The sequence below is a fragment of the Lynx rufus genome, unplaced genomic scaffold (genome assembly GCF_022079265.1).
Source record: "Lynx rufus isolate CCGP_SWC_20201006 ecotype Redwood Valley unplaced genomic scaffold, mLynRuf1.p SCAF_15, whole genome shotgun sequence".
NCBI classification, from domain to species: domain Eukaryota; kingdom Metazoa; phylum Chordata; class Mammalia; order Carnivora; family Felidae; genus Lynx; species Lynx rufus.
The window spans coordinates 55,667,817-55,681,371 of NW_025814829.1; the positions used below are offsets into that span (position 1 = coordinate 55,667,817).

Below are 13,555 nucleotides of genomic sequence, written 5' to 3' on the forward strand. Positions count from 1 at the left end.
ACTCAGTAAAAGCTCAAAGTTTTTCCTCTAAGATCAGGAACAAAGATGCCCACTTTTGCATCTTCAATATAGTATTTGAAATCCTAGCCAGAGCAAGAAACAAGAAAAAGAAATGCCTTTTAGGCATTCAAATTGGAGAGAAAGTAAAACTGTCACTATTTCCAGATGACATGATATTATATATAGAAAGTCCTAAAGACTCCACCAAAGAGCTGTTAGAACTAATAAATTAATTCAGTAAGCTACAGGATACAAAATCAATATACAAAAATCAGATGTGTTTTTATAAAATAATAATTAACTATTGGAAAGAGTAATAAGAAAATAATCCCATTTACAATTGCATCAAAAACAATGCAATACTTATGAATAAATTTAACCGAGGAGATGAAAGATTGAACACTGTAAGACATTAATGAAAGAAATTAAAGAAGATACAGATAAATGGAAAGATATCCCATGCTCATGAATTGGAAGAATTAATATCATCACAATATCCATACTACCCATAGCAATCTGCAGGTTCCACATAATCCGTATCAAAATTCCGGTGACATTTTTCCCCACAGAAATAGAGCAAGCATTCCAATATTTGTGTGGGGCCCCAAAAGGCCCCCAAGTAGGTGAATCAATCTTGAGAAACAGTAACAAAGCTGGAGGCATTATGCTCCCTGATTTCAAATTGTATTGCAAAGCTATAGTAATTAAAACAGTATAGCATAGGTCTAAAAACAGACACACAGATCAATGGAACAGAATAGAAAGCCCAGAAATAATCCCACACAAATATGATCAATTAATTGTGGCAAAGAAGCCAAGAATGCACTATGGGAAAGACAGTCTCTTCAATAAATGGTATTGGGAAAACTGGACAGCCACATGCAAAAGAATAAAATTGGACCCCTAACTCACACCATACACAAAAATGAACTCAAAATGGATTAAAGGCCTGAATGTGAGAACTGAAGCCATAAAACTCATAGAGTAAATGTAATGTAAGTAATGTAAGACATTAATCTTGGCTGTGATTTTTTAAATCTGACACCAAAAGCAAAAGTAACAAAGGCAAAAGTAAACAAGTGAGACTATATCAACCTAAAAAGCTTCTGTGCAGCAAGGAAGCCCTAAGAAAAATGAAAAACCACCTACTGAGTGGAAGAAAATATTTGCAAATCATATATCTGATAAGGGGCTAATATCTAAATATTATAAATATTTATACTTATATAAAAATATTTAATTTAATTTATTTATATAGTTTATTTACATATTATATATTTATATATGTTTTATATATAAAGAACTCATACAACTCAAGAGCAAAAAACAATCCAATTTAAAAATAGGCAGAAGGGGGGCGCCTGGGTGGCTTGGTCGGTTGAGCATCCGACTTCGGCTCAGGTCACGATCTCATGGTCCGTGAGTTCGAGCCCTGCGTCCGGCTCTGTGCTGACAGCTCAGAGCCTGGAGCCTGTTTCAGATTCTGTGTCTCCCTCTCTTTCTGCCCCTCCCCTGTTCATGCTCTCTCTCTGTCTCAAAAATAAACGTTAAAAAAAATTTTAAAAAAATAATAATAAAAAAAATAAATAAATAAATAAAAATAGGCAGAAGATCTGAATAGAAATTTTTTTTCAAAGGAGACATACAGATGACCAACAGGTACATGAAGAGGTGCTCCACATTACTAGTCATCAGGGAAATGCATATTAAAACCACAATGAGATATCACCTCACACCTGTTGGGATGGCTAAAGTCAAAAGTACAAGAAACACCAAATGTTCGTGAAGATGTAGGGAAAAGGGAACCTTGGTGCATTATTGGTAGGAATGTAAATTGGTGCTGTCACTATGAAAAACAATACAGAAGTTCCTCAAAAAATTAAAAATAGAACTACCACATGATGCAGTAATTCCACTTCTGGGTATTTATCCAAAGAATACAAAACACTAATTCAAAAAGATAATACGCACCACCATGTTTCTTATAGCATTATTTACAGTAACCAAAATATGGAAACAAAGTAACGACCCATCGATGGATAAATGGATATGAAAATTGGTACATAAATACAATAGAATATTATTCAGCCATAAAAAGAATGAAACCTTGCCATTTGTGACAATATGGATGAACCTGGAGAGTTATACTAAGTGAAATAAGCCAGAAAGAGGAAGACAAATACTGAATGGTATCACTTACATGTGGGATCCCCCCCAAAAGTCAAACTCACAAAAATAAAGAGTAGAAAAGTGGTTGCCAGGGGCTGGGTTGGGGGAAATAGGGAAAAGTTAGAAAAATGTATAAACTTGCAGTTACAAATGAATAAGATCTGAGGATGTATTGGCGACTATCATTAATAACACTATATTGTATAACTGAAATTTCCCGAAAGTAGGACTTAAATGTTCTAGAAAGAAAAAAAAAGGAAGGAAGGAAGGAAAGAAGGAAAGAAGGAAGGGAGAAAAGAAAGAGGAAGGAAGAGGAGAAGAAAAGAGAATGGAAGGGAATAGAAGGGAAGGGAAGAGAAGAGAAGAGAAGACAAGAGAAGAGAAGAGAAGAGAAGAGAAGAGAAGAGAAGAGAAGAGAGAAGGAAGGAAAGAAAGAAAACAAAGAAAAATACTCAAAGTGATGGTTATATTAGTTAACTGGATGGGGAGGAATCCTTTCACAATGTATATACATATCAGATCAAAAAAAAAAAAACCTGAAAAGATGAAAACAAAACAAAAGACTAAGGGTCAAAACTTAAGACAATAAAAATCTCTTCTTGATAATTTAATTCCCTTCTTTAAAACTCATTGTAATCATTTTTTATGAATTTCAGCTCTTCTATGTAAAGAACAAGAGATTGAGTCTTACCTATAGGACTTGGGCTTTTCTCCTTTTACATTAGGGTTAAACTAAAATACATAGTAGAAAAAATAATGAATAGTGTTTCCCTAACAAAACACAAATGGTAACTTCCAGGTCCTTCCTATTGAGTTTTTTAACGAAATTCACAAAAAGTGAGAGAAAAAGATAGCCTCTACACATACAGGGCTAGAATTTTAATTTAAGAAACAGACTAACAAAATTAGAAATGTTATGGAAGAAGAGAATATCACATCTCTGAAATGACTGACTACCCTCCATTTTCTTGAAAGTTGTAATCTTCATGAAAGAAACGTATTTTCCCATCATCCAAAAAAGATAAAAAATATTTATCTTGACATATAATATATTGCACTGAGAAATGAATTAAAAACTTTTCACAGAACATTAAAAATAGTTTCATTTCTTAACACCAGATCTGATTCCATAAATATCATTTCTATGGCATAATTAATTTTCACTTAGTTTCTGTAACATAATTAACTACTCGTGATTACACTCTGATGTTTTAAGGGAGTGCATTTCTGAAACATTTAATTAAGAATAGATGCAACTTAATTTCTAATTGATTTTGTATTGTGTTGGCAATTCATGATATGTTTATAACCATAAAGAAGCATTTGTGAAAGCACATGAAATATAATATGCCCTTATCCTTATAGTACATGTATATTCTACTTCAACATCCAGAGAAAGGATTTTCATTTCCAAGATACACAAATCTACACACGTGATTTTACCCACACAAATATTTCCAGTACATTCACCAGGGTAATTCTAACCATCAATATGGTGACCAGAAAGCTATACAGGCCATGTAGTTCAGCCTTGAATCCAGAAGTGTATCAGTAATTCAACAAATATTTACTAAGTCACTATGTGGTAAGCACTGTGGACAATACAAATGTGTTTAAGTCGTGATCCCTGCATTTAAATGCTTAAATCTAGGTAAGATGACAAGAAATACAGACATAAAATCAGTGCCATGCTGGAGTCAGCTCATATCAGTTTATGAGAGCTGATTGCTAAGATTTCAGGAATTTGGCAAATTTCTTAAACACTGCCATCATTTAAAATTTATATAAGCTCAGAATTCCAGTATATTAAAACCAAAAGCAATAAATACTCCAAGCTCATCACTTTTTATTTTACTACATTTTACTATTATGTATATCCTCAAGGATTTTATGTCCTTAAGAACATGGGAATACTATATAATGGTGTATAACTGTGTATCTTTTCCAGACTCCAAGTTCAGAGACGTCACATTACTCATTTGAAATTGGCCACCATAGGAATATTTATACAATGAAAAACAGCAAATGTTATAAACAAATGCCCTCCCCCACCTCCACTTCCCTGGCCCCTGCTGAATATTAAACATTTACCAGCACACAACTGCATAGGATAATTCACATTGCAAAGCAAAGCATGTTAATTTCAGTTGAATGGTTTATGATTATGGGCATAATAGGAGCTTAGAAAAGAGAGTGATAAATGATAGCCCTCTAGGAAGCCTATTGGAGATAAGAACAAGCCTTATATAGGGGATGATGAAAATAAATTTAGCAGAGATTCTATTAAACAAGAAAGGTCATAGCAGCTAACAATAAGCATGCCAAGTCCATTTTTGGATGAATTAGGTGGCTTATTTCTTCTTAAAGAATATGTTTACATTGATGTGTTTAGTTGGGTATTGTCAATCTCACATTACAAAGTAGAAACCCAGGGCACCTGGGTGGCTCAGTCTGTTGATCAGGGACCAACTCCTGATTCTAACTCAGGTCATGATCCCAGGGTCATGGGATCGAGTCCTGGATTGGTTCAATGTTGAGTGTAGAGGTGTGCTCTCTCTCTTAAAAGAAATTAAAACAAAATGGAAATCAAAAGATTAGGCTGAATAATATTGACAAGCACCTAGAAGTTTTGTCTTCAGAATCCCCGGTATCCCTCTCTCTGGCCTCTCTGTCTTACACTGTTGGCTCTTAAAAGCTGTGACTCTCTCTGTGCCTTCTCAATGACCTCACTGAGGCCTCTAATCCTTCATCTCCAAATTTTGTCAGTTTTCTCCTTGACTTTCTTGTCTCCCTCCTTACCTGGACCCCAGGTAAGTCATCTGAGCTCATGTATCACCAGCATTCTCTGCCCTGCACCTCATCTACCATGCACCCCATCTGTCAAACACCAATCAGAATCCCAACCCTACTGCTCCATAGAGTCCTTATTTCACCCTGTTTACCTCAGACTATCCCCACCTCCATTGATGTTGGCCCTTCATGACCACAAAACCCTAAGGCCTTTGGAGTAATTCCCAACATCCCACATCATTTGGAATTTTCTATATCCACACCTATCCTTGATCTTTCTTTTTTGTTGAAATAGAAAAGCCTCCATTGGCGGCCTTGCTTTTTTTTTTTTTTTTTTTAGCTTGCTAATCTGTTTGTCCTAGTCTCTCATTTCCACCTACAATACTTAAGTCTCTTCTGATGTGAGTGATGCTTTTCTTGACCTATAACCTCCTTTGAGCTTTCATACTACACTTTCCCTGGAAAAAGTACTCCACACTCACCACTTCCACTACCTCCACATTATTTGTTCCCTCCATAACCTTTTCTCATGCAGTGTCTCCCCTTCTACTCTGTAGAAGGGACTCTCAAGTTGGCCAATGATGTCTACATTGTCAAACCAATGGAAACTTAACATATCAGATAGCCTCAGGGCATTTGGCATTACTGATCTCACTCACCCTGAAACTCTATCCTCTTAGCTTTTGGGAAGCCAGAGTTTTCTCCTGGTATCTTATTATTCTTTTTCCTATGACTCCTCTTTTTGTATTTGCTCTTAAATGGGGTGTTCTCTAGAGTTCTGTGCTTAGCTAACTTTAATTATCACTTTCTAGGAACTTCTTGGGTGATGTTCCTATTCTCTAACATATGAACATCTATATGCTATGAAACCCAAACTATGTTGAACTTTGTACTTCGTATACCTGCTCACCATCTCCACTTGGATATTTCATAGCCCCTCAAACTCATGTTCACGACTGAACTTAAATCCTTCACCTCTTAAGCTATATATTTTACAGGATTTTTAAAATATTTTTTCTTGGTCCATCCAATTACTATGATCCATCAACTCATAGGCAGAAATCTGACAACCCCATATGATTCCTTCCTCTGTGCCCGCAAACCACCAATCAACATATCCTTCTATGTTCTCTTATAAACACTCATTGAATCTGTCTTATCTTCCGTATCTCTATATCCCTAGGCTATCTTCAACTAGCGTCCTGCCTCAGTTTTATCCCTGCCAAGACTATTGTCCCTTAATCTTCCAGAGTATTCTGATAAAGATGATATCCAGCCATCTCAATAACTTTCACGTTTTCCATCCCCTGCCATAGCATCTCCATGGTCTAGTCTCTTCCAGCCTCTCTACCTCATCCCCTTCACTGCCTTTCACTGCCTTGTACTTAAGCTCCTGTAACTCTGAGTTCGTGGCTGCTCTCAGGGTAGGAGCATGTACATGCTGGGATTTTATACCTGTTTGGTGCCTTAAATACTCTCCCCTCTCTTCCTCTTACTTCTATTCCCTCAACCTCCATAATCCTTTTGTTTGTTTGTTTGTTTGTTTCATGGAAAAGAGGAAAGTTTTTTGTTTTTAACTTTTTCCCAATTTTATTGAGGTATAATTGATCCCATAATTCTTCAAGGATCAGTTGATACCAACTCTAGGAAATTTTCCTGACCTTCTCCCAGAACCTCCTTTCCCAACTGATTTAGGTATCCTTTATGTGCCTCAGTGTTTTTATTTATCTTTTAATTATGATTAAGGGTGTGCCTTCCCAAGACACTAAGTTTGTCGAGAGCTATTACTATATCTAACATTGTCTAACCAATTGTCCTATAATTTGAGGAATTTGATGAAACAAGAAGAAGCTCCAGAGTCTGAATCTTCATTTGTTCAGTAAATACTTACTGATGAGTTACTATATTTGAGGCATTGTCCTCTGTGCTGGTAATTTAAAGATGAATAAGACTAGTTCCTTGATCTTGTATCTGATGAGAGAGAAAACAAATAGATTCCCACAGAGGCTAAGTGTCATGATATAGATATTAGAGAGGTGTATGGGAGCAGAAAAGAGTTCTTAGAGCATCCTACATAGGATTTTGAAGGGAGAAAAATTGGGGAAGTCTTCCTGAAGAAGGGCTCATGCATGCTGAGTTTTGAAGACCTGATAACAATTAGCCAGGCAAAGCTATTGCATTGAGAGTGGATAAATAGCCCCATTAAAGAAATGACATTTACAAAGGTGTGGAAGTGAAAAAGAAAATGGCGAGTTCTAGAAACTGTAAGTGGATCAATATTATTGGAACACAGAGAGGGAGAAGTGTTGGGAAAGATGAGGAGGGACAGGGAAAAAATGAAAAAGCCAGTATATTATGCTGAAGAGTTGGAATATTAACCTGAGAGCTATAGGAAGCTATTGAATGCTTTGGCAAGCAGAATGGTCAAAGAAGTATTTTTGACAGACCACCTTAGCAACACGATGGAGAATGGATTGGGGAAAGGCAAGTTGGAAAGGAGAGAACTGGGAATATAGGGTAATAATTCAGAAAGGAACTGATGAGAGCTTGAACTTAACCAGTGGAAATAAAAATGGAGAGAGAAGAGATTCATGTAAAATTGATAAGAATTGGTGACCTACTGGATAAAAGAAATAAAGAGAGAAATCTAGATTTCATTTTTTCATTTGTAACAATATTCATTGAACGACTATTATAGACCAAAAACTGTTCCAAGAATTGATATAATGGTATACAAAAAAGATCAACTCTCCTCTCCTGGAGCACATATCCAAGTGGGAAAGACAATCCTATAAATAATAGAAATTTAGGAAATGAAGTAAGGTTACAGGATAGAGTGACTGCAGATAGTATTTTTGATAGGATCGTCAGGAGACACTGCTATGAGGAGCTAACATTTGAGCAAAGAACTGAATGAGGTGAAGAGCAAATCATCCAAGATCCAGAGGAAATCTTAGGGCAGTAGCAGGCTGCTGGGTTTCTGTCTGGGAGGCCCATTTGCGTGGCTAAGCTATTTATTAAGAGAGAATGTTAGTAAAGGAATAAGTTTATGAGGAAGCAAATGACTTCTAATGTCACTTCTGCCACTTATTTCTTGGCCAAGTGGTCTTGGGCATGTTACTTATCTGAACCTCAATAGCCTCATTAATGAATGGGGAAAATAGTAACTTTGTTAGCTCCCAGGACTTTTGCACTGCTCAAATGAGCTGAGATGAGTGAAGGTACCTTGAAACTGTAAAATAGGGGCGCCTGGGTGGCGCAGTTGGTTAAGCGTCCGACTTTAGCCAGGTCACGATCTCGCGGTCCGTGAGTTCGAGCCCCGCGTCAGGCTCTGGGCTGATGGCTCGGAGCCTGGAGCCTGTTTCCGATTCTGTGTCTCCCTCTCTCTCTGCCCCTCCCCCATTCATGCTCTGTCTCTCTCTGTCCCAAAAATAAATAAACGTTGAAAAAAAAAATTAAAAAAAAAAACTGTAAAATACTGTAATAATTTAAAGGTTTATTATTTGCTTATAGATGTTCATGCTGTTTCACAAAGAATTGATTTTTAAAGAACACGTTGATTTCCATGCACTGTCAAAATCCATAATAATGACAATACTGGGAGGGAAAGAAAAGCACTAATATTTTTCCTTGGGGAACAAGTTATGATGGGGCACATATTCCCTTTTTCCAAAGCTTAGGATCTATCTATCAAGTGGTGATTCTTGTGTTAGATTTTAAACAAGATGGTAATCTTCCTGACCTCATTTAGATTGTATGCCTTCTTTTTGTGAGGGAAAATATGCCCTTCAACTAGCATGATTCTAAGCCAATCTAATTTCTTTTCTCCCCCAGTGGAGTAACCTCAAGAGCAGGACTAAGTTGTTTACATTCTCCTTCACTTATTGTATTCCTTTTTATCCTGGATTCCAATCCATTTTCCCATGCATGCATGCACAGACATACACACACACACACACACACACACACATACACACGTACACACACAACACCATTCTATTGGGTTCAATGTATCTTTTTGTTTATACATTTTCTTCAAAATCTATATTTGTATGTATTTCTAATTTATGTAATGGTATTGTAGGGAATTTAAATTCCTCGTCTCCACAGTGTTCCATAGATTTGGTACTTAGTAGTCATAAACAGATTGCTAGAAGATTTTATTTTCAAACTAGCCAATACTTCTGGTCTTTGCTCTGAAATCATCTATTTTGCAAGAGTCAGGAGTTTGTCTTTGAGCCCAATTCTGAGCTTCCTAGTATTTACCATAACTTCTGGAATGTGGTTGATGATACATTCAGCCTGAGGGAGTCAGGAAACTGAGATAAAAATACTCAGCCAACCTCAGCAAACGGTGATCATCGATCCATTCAGTAAGATTATGGCTGAGTTTTTCAACTATTTCCTTGGGCCACTCTCCTAAATCTAGAAGCTAAAGAGATTTCTCAAGTGATACAGTATAATAATGTTTTCCTGAACTGTCAGTGCCACTGGAGAGTCATCTCAATAGAAGGAGAGTCAGGTCCATTTCACCCCTAGATTCAACATATTCCTATTTCTGCAATTTCCTATAATGAGTCTTAAGTTGAGCCCGATGAAACTGCAATTATCCTAATACGTAATTGGCCAGCTGTTAAAATGGGAGCTAGCACAACTCCCAAGAAGGCAGGAAAAAACTCCTCTCAAAAAAATTTCCATTTCAAATATGATTACCATTTTGGTTATAATTTTGTATGGTAATTTCACAAATGGAGTTTTGTACCAGCAAGAAAATGAACATCTGCAATTAATTATACCATGTAAAGCATATGGGCCTGTTGCAAGACATAAGTTGAACCTTTAACCCTTCGATAGCTTGACAACTTCCCAGAGATGAACAACTAACTATTCAGCGTTACTTTTTCTCAGTTACCCAACTCAGAGGCAGGTTTTTATACTGGGAAGTGTATACTGCCTCATAATAGGGTCGCTGTGGACCCAGACAGAGCTGGTTTCCATCCTAGTACCACTAGCTTTCTGAGCACTGAACACCGTGAACACAGTAACATTACCTCTTCTTAATCTGTTTCCCCATCGTTAGATGGGAATGAATATACCTACCTTATAGTCTTAGGAAAATGACCTAAGTTAACTCATGTAAAGTGAGTACATGGTTAGTACTCAATAAATGTAAGTTCTTTTTTTGTTCCCTTTGTAAAGATGCTGAAAAGCAGCAAAAAATGAGTGTGAATACTAAGAACAGGTGAAGCTACCTGGAGCTGTCGTGGTTTGGGCCTTGTGCTCCGGCATTGAGAGTAGGGGTCAGAAAACCACAAGGACCAAATCCAGTAGGCCATCTGTTTTTGTTACATCTGCAAACCAAAAATTATTTTTACATTTCCAAATTGTTGAACAAGTCAAAGGGATGACCCATTTCATGACCCATGAAAGTTATGTGAAATTCAAATTTCTTTGCTCATGAAGTAGTATGGGAATACAGCCATGCGTATTCATTTATGTATTATTTATGGCTGTTTTCATGCCACAGTAGCAGAGTTGAGTAGTTGTGACAACAGAGACTATATGGCAAAGTCTAAAATATTTATTATTTGGCTCCTTAAAGAAAAAGTTTACCAACTCCTGATTTAGTTTTCTATTGCATCCTTACTTGTCCCTTGGGAATGGGCACAATATGGATCAGTGGCAGGTAACAATGCAGAGTGTGGGCCACTTAAAAAAATACCTTGATGTGAGTCATTCTGAAATTTCCTACTTCACATTCTCAAGGAGAAAATAAAAATACCTTCTTCCTTGCATCCCGCCTTCACTTCCACCAACTATCCTTACCTCCAAGGGAAGAAAAGATAGGAAGACACCCTACTTGCTCAATGGCCCTTCTTCATCAATCACAGGATCTCCCTGGAGTCCCTTTGTGTCTGGGCACCATCTTCCATCCAGTAAACAGCACCAGTCATGTGACACACATGCACTAAGAGTCACCCCTTTAACTTCCTTGACTGACCTCTTCCCTCCCAGGCTTGGATTTGTGTAACAATAACAGGGAAGCTGAGGTGAAGGACACTATCATTCAGTCAGGGCCTTTTGAGAGTAGAGTGAGTTTTTATTTTTACTTTTTAAAGAAATTGTTAGAAAATGTTTCTCTTTCAGAAGTGCCATTGTCTCAAGAGTAGCAGGGAAAACTTCAGAGAGAACTTCCCAGAATCAATACATTTCTATTCTCTGTGATTCCAGAAAGGGGTGTTGTCTATCTGGTGTTCATATCTTAAGGATATTCAAACAAATATTTATTGGGAGTCTTCTATACTCAAAGTGCCATGGTGGCTACATTTTCTTTTCTATGGAATGGACCATGTGGGCCTACCTTGTACATGAGACTGAGGCTGGTGCCATCTTGCTATGGGAGCTGTTTACAGATAAGGGTTCACTGAGGCACCCTGGCCCTGTTCTTAACCTTCTGATTAAGAACAACTAGAACATTTTTGTAGGACACTGAAAGTACTGTGAGCCTGAGGTGATGTGCTTTCCATGCCTAATGGACACATTCTTCTCTTGCCAGAGGGACCCAGGACAATGAGGAGGGGTGACACCTTTCTGTGTGGTGAGCCAGTGTGAATGTCCCGTGAGACACAGTAGATATCTTAGAAGCTGTGCTAACACAAGGTAGCCCAAGAGGCTGTGCTGTTGGTACAAAGTGACACCATAAGAGACTGTGTTTGGAGACAAGGGTAGAAGAGAGTGATGTCTTTCCTGGTGTGTAACCCCATTAAGCTTAGCTCAGTCAGTCAACCAACTACATTTACCAAGTGTGTCATTGGCAAAACTTGAAATGAGTCACCCGCCAAAACTTCCTATTTCTTATCTGGGACATTTAAACATTTTAAAAATTCTAAATTCCGACTTTAGATTTCTGTTACTACATTGAGGCTTCTTTTCATGAACTTTGGGGAAAAGAAAGGGGAAGTATTTTATGTACGGATTTGGAAATATCTTCAAGATACAATATGAAGTGAAAAAGCAAGGAACAGAATGATATATGCTGCCATTTGTGCTTAAGAAAAAAGGAAAGGAAATAACACACACATCCAAGGCAAGAGGAGATGAAGGCCAGCTGCTGTCTTTCCCCTCCCTCCCTGCTTCAGTGCCTCATTAATTCCTGATCCAGGGCTCCCTCCAGGTGTCCCTCTTCACATAAACACGTCTCTTCCTTCACCCCATCTGGTCAGATGCAGTAACAGCTTTCAACTATTGCTAGTATCAGAGGTCAGTATTATTATTATTATCTCATCTAATGAACAAGGAGGCATAGAACACCTGGGTGGCTCAGTTGGTTGAGCGTCCGACTCTTGATTTTGGCTCAGGTCATGATCTCATTGTTTGTGGACTGAGCACCGTCTCCGGCTCCATACTGAGCATGGAGCCTGCTTGGGATTCTTTCTTTCTCCCTCTACCTTTCTCCTCCACTCATACTCACTGTCTCTCTCTCTCTAAAAACAAAAACAAACAAAACAATAAGTCAGAAGGCACAGTGATGAAGCCAGGATTTAAGCCCACACATTTTCACTGAAGCCTGGGCTCTTTTAAGTACAGCACAATACTACTCACAGATACTAAATTAGCACTCAAAACCTATATACTAAAATTATATGATATATATATGCTACAGGGAAAATAATATGGCACCAGGAGAGACAATAACACAAAAAATACTGCTTAGTTGGTGGGGGCAAGAGGGTGGAGTTGAGGCAAGGCTTTTCTGATAAAGTAGCTTTTGAACTGATGCTCACAGAAGGATGGGTGGAGAAAGGCCGGGATCTCAAGCAAGCACATCTTTGGCCTGTGCAGAATGTCTTATGGAGGGAGTGAAGGAGCTTAGTGTGGCCAGAGGGAGGGTGGCTAGAGTAACATGGCTGGATCACAGCATGAAGGGAAAGGAGAAGGCATGGAACAAGCCTGGCCACCCAAGGCCATGTGGGCCAAGTGGGCCAGGTGAAGGAGCTTGGATCCTCTTAGAACTTCAGGAAATCCCTGGACAGAAGTGGTGTGCTCCGATTCAGGTTTTAGGGGTCACCCTGGCTGTAACATGACAGCAGAACTTGAAGTGGGAATGTGGACAGGAGAATGGACATGGTGGAGGCTAAGAAGTTAGCAGTTTACTGTAGAAGGTCTGGTCAGAGGGAATGGAGTCTTTAACCTGGACACTGTAGTGGAAACAGTGGTAATATTTCAGGATATTTTAGAGGACTTGACAGAAGGTGGCATGTGGGTGGTGGTAGAGGAGGATGCGTCCAAAGGCATTCCTGGTGTTGTGTGTACCAAATGGACTCAGTCAGCCGCCCAATAGCCTTTCTGGATCGAGAATGGTCGGTGTCTGACAGTCCTTCCATGAGCACAAGCATAGTTCCCAGGGTGGAAGACTTGATTTCCCGCTAAGCAGAAAGAATACAAAGCGCTGTGGTAAATCACATTATGGAATGAATGGATTCTGTGGGCCAGCGAAGCTGTCATCATTACTTACCATACTTCCTGATTTACAACCAGCTTAGAAATGAGTCTACTGAACATAACTTATGTATAAGTTAGAATTCGCTTTATAAAG

General features: G+C 38.3%; 1 protein-coding gene across 1 annotated transcript in view; it reads left to right on the forward strand.

The window, feature by feature from the left end:
- WDR64 (WD repeat domain 64) overlaps window positions 1-13,555 on the forward strand; it is a 136,751-nt gene that overhangs the window by 41,284 nt on the left and 81,912 nt on the right. The window lies entirely within an intron of this gene.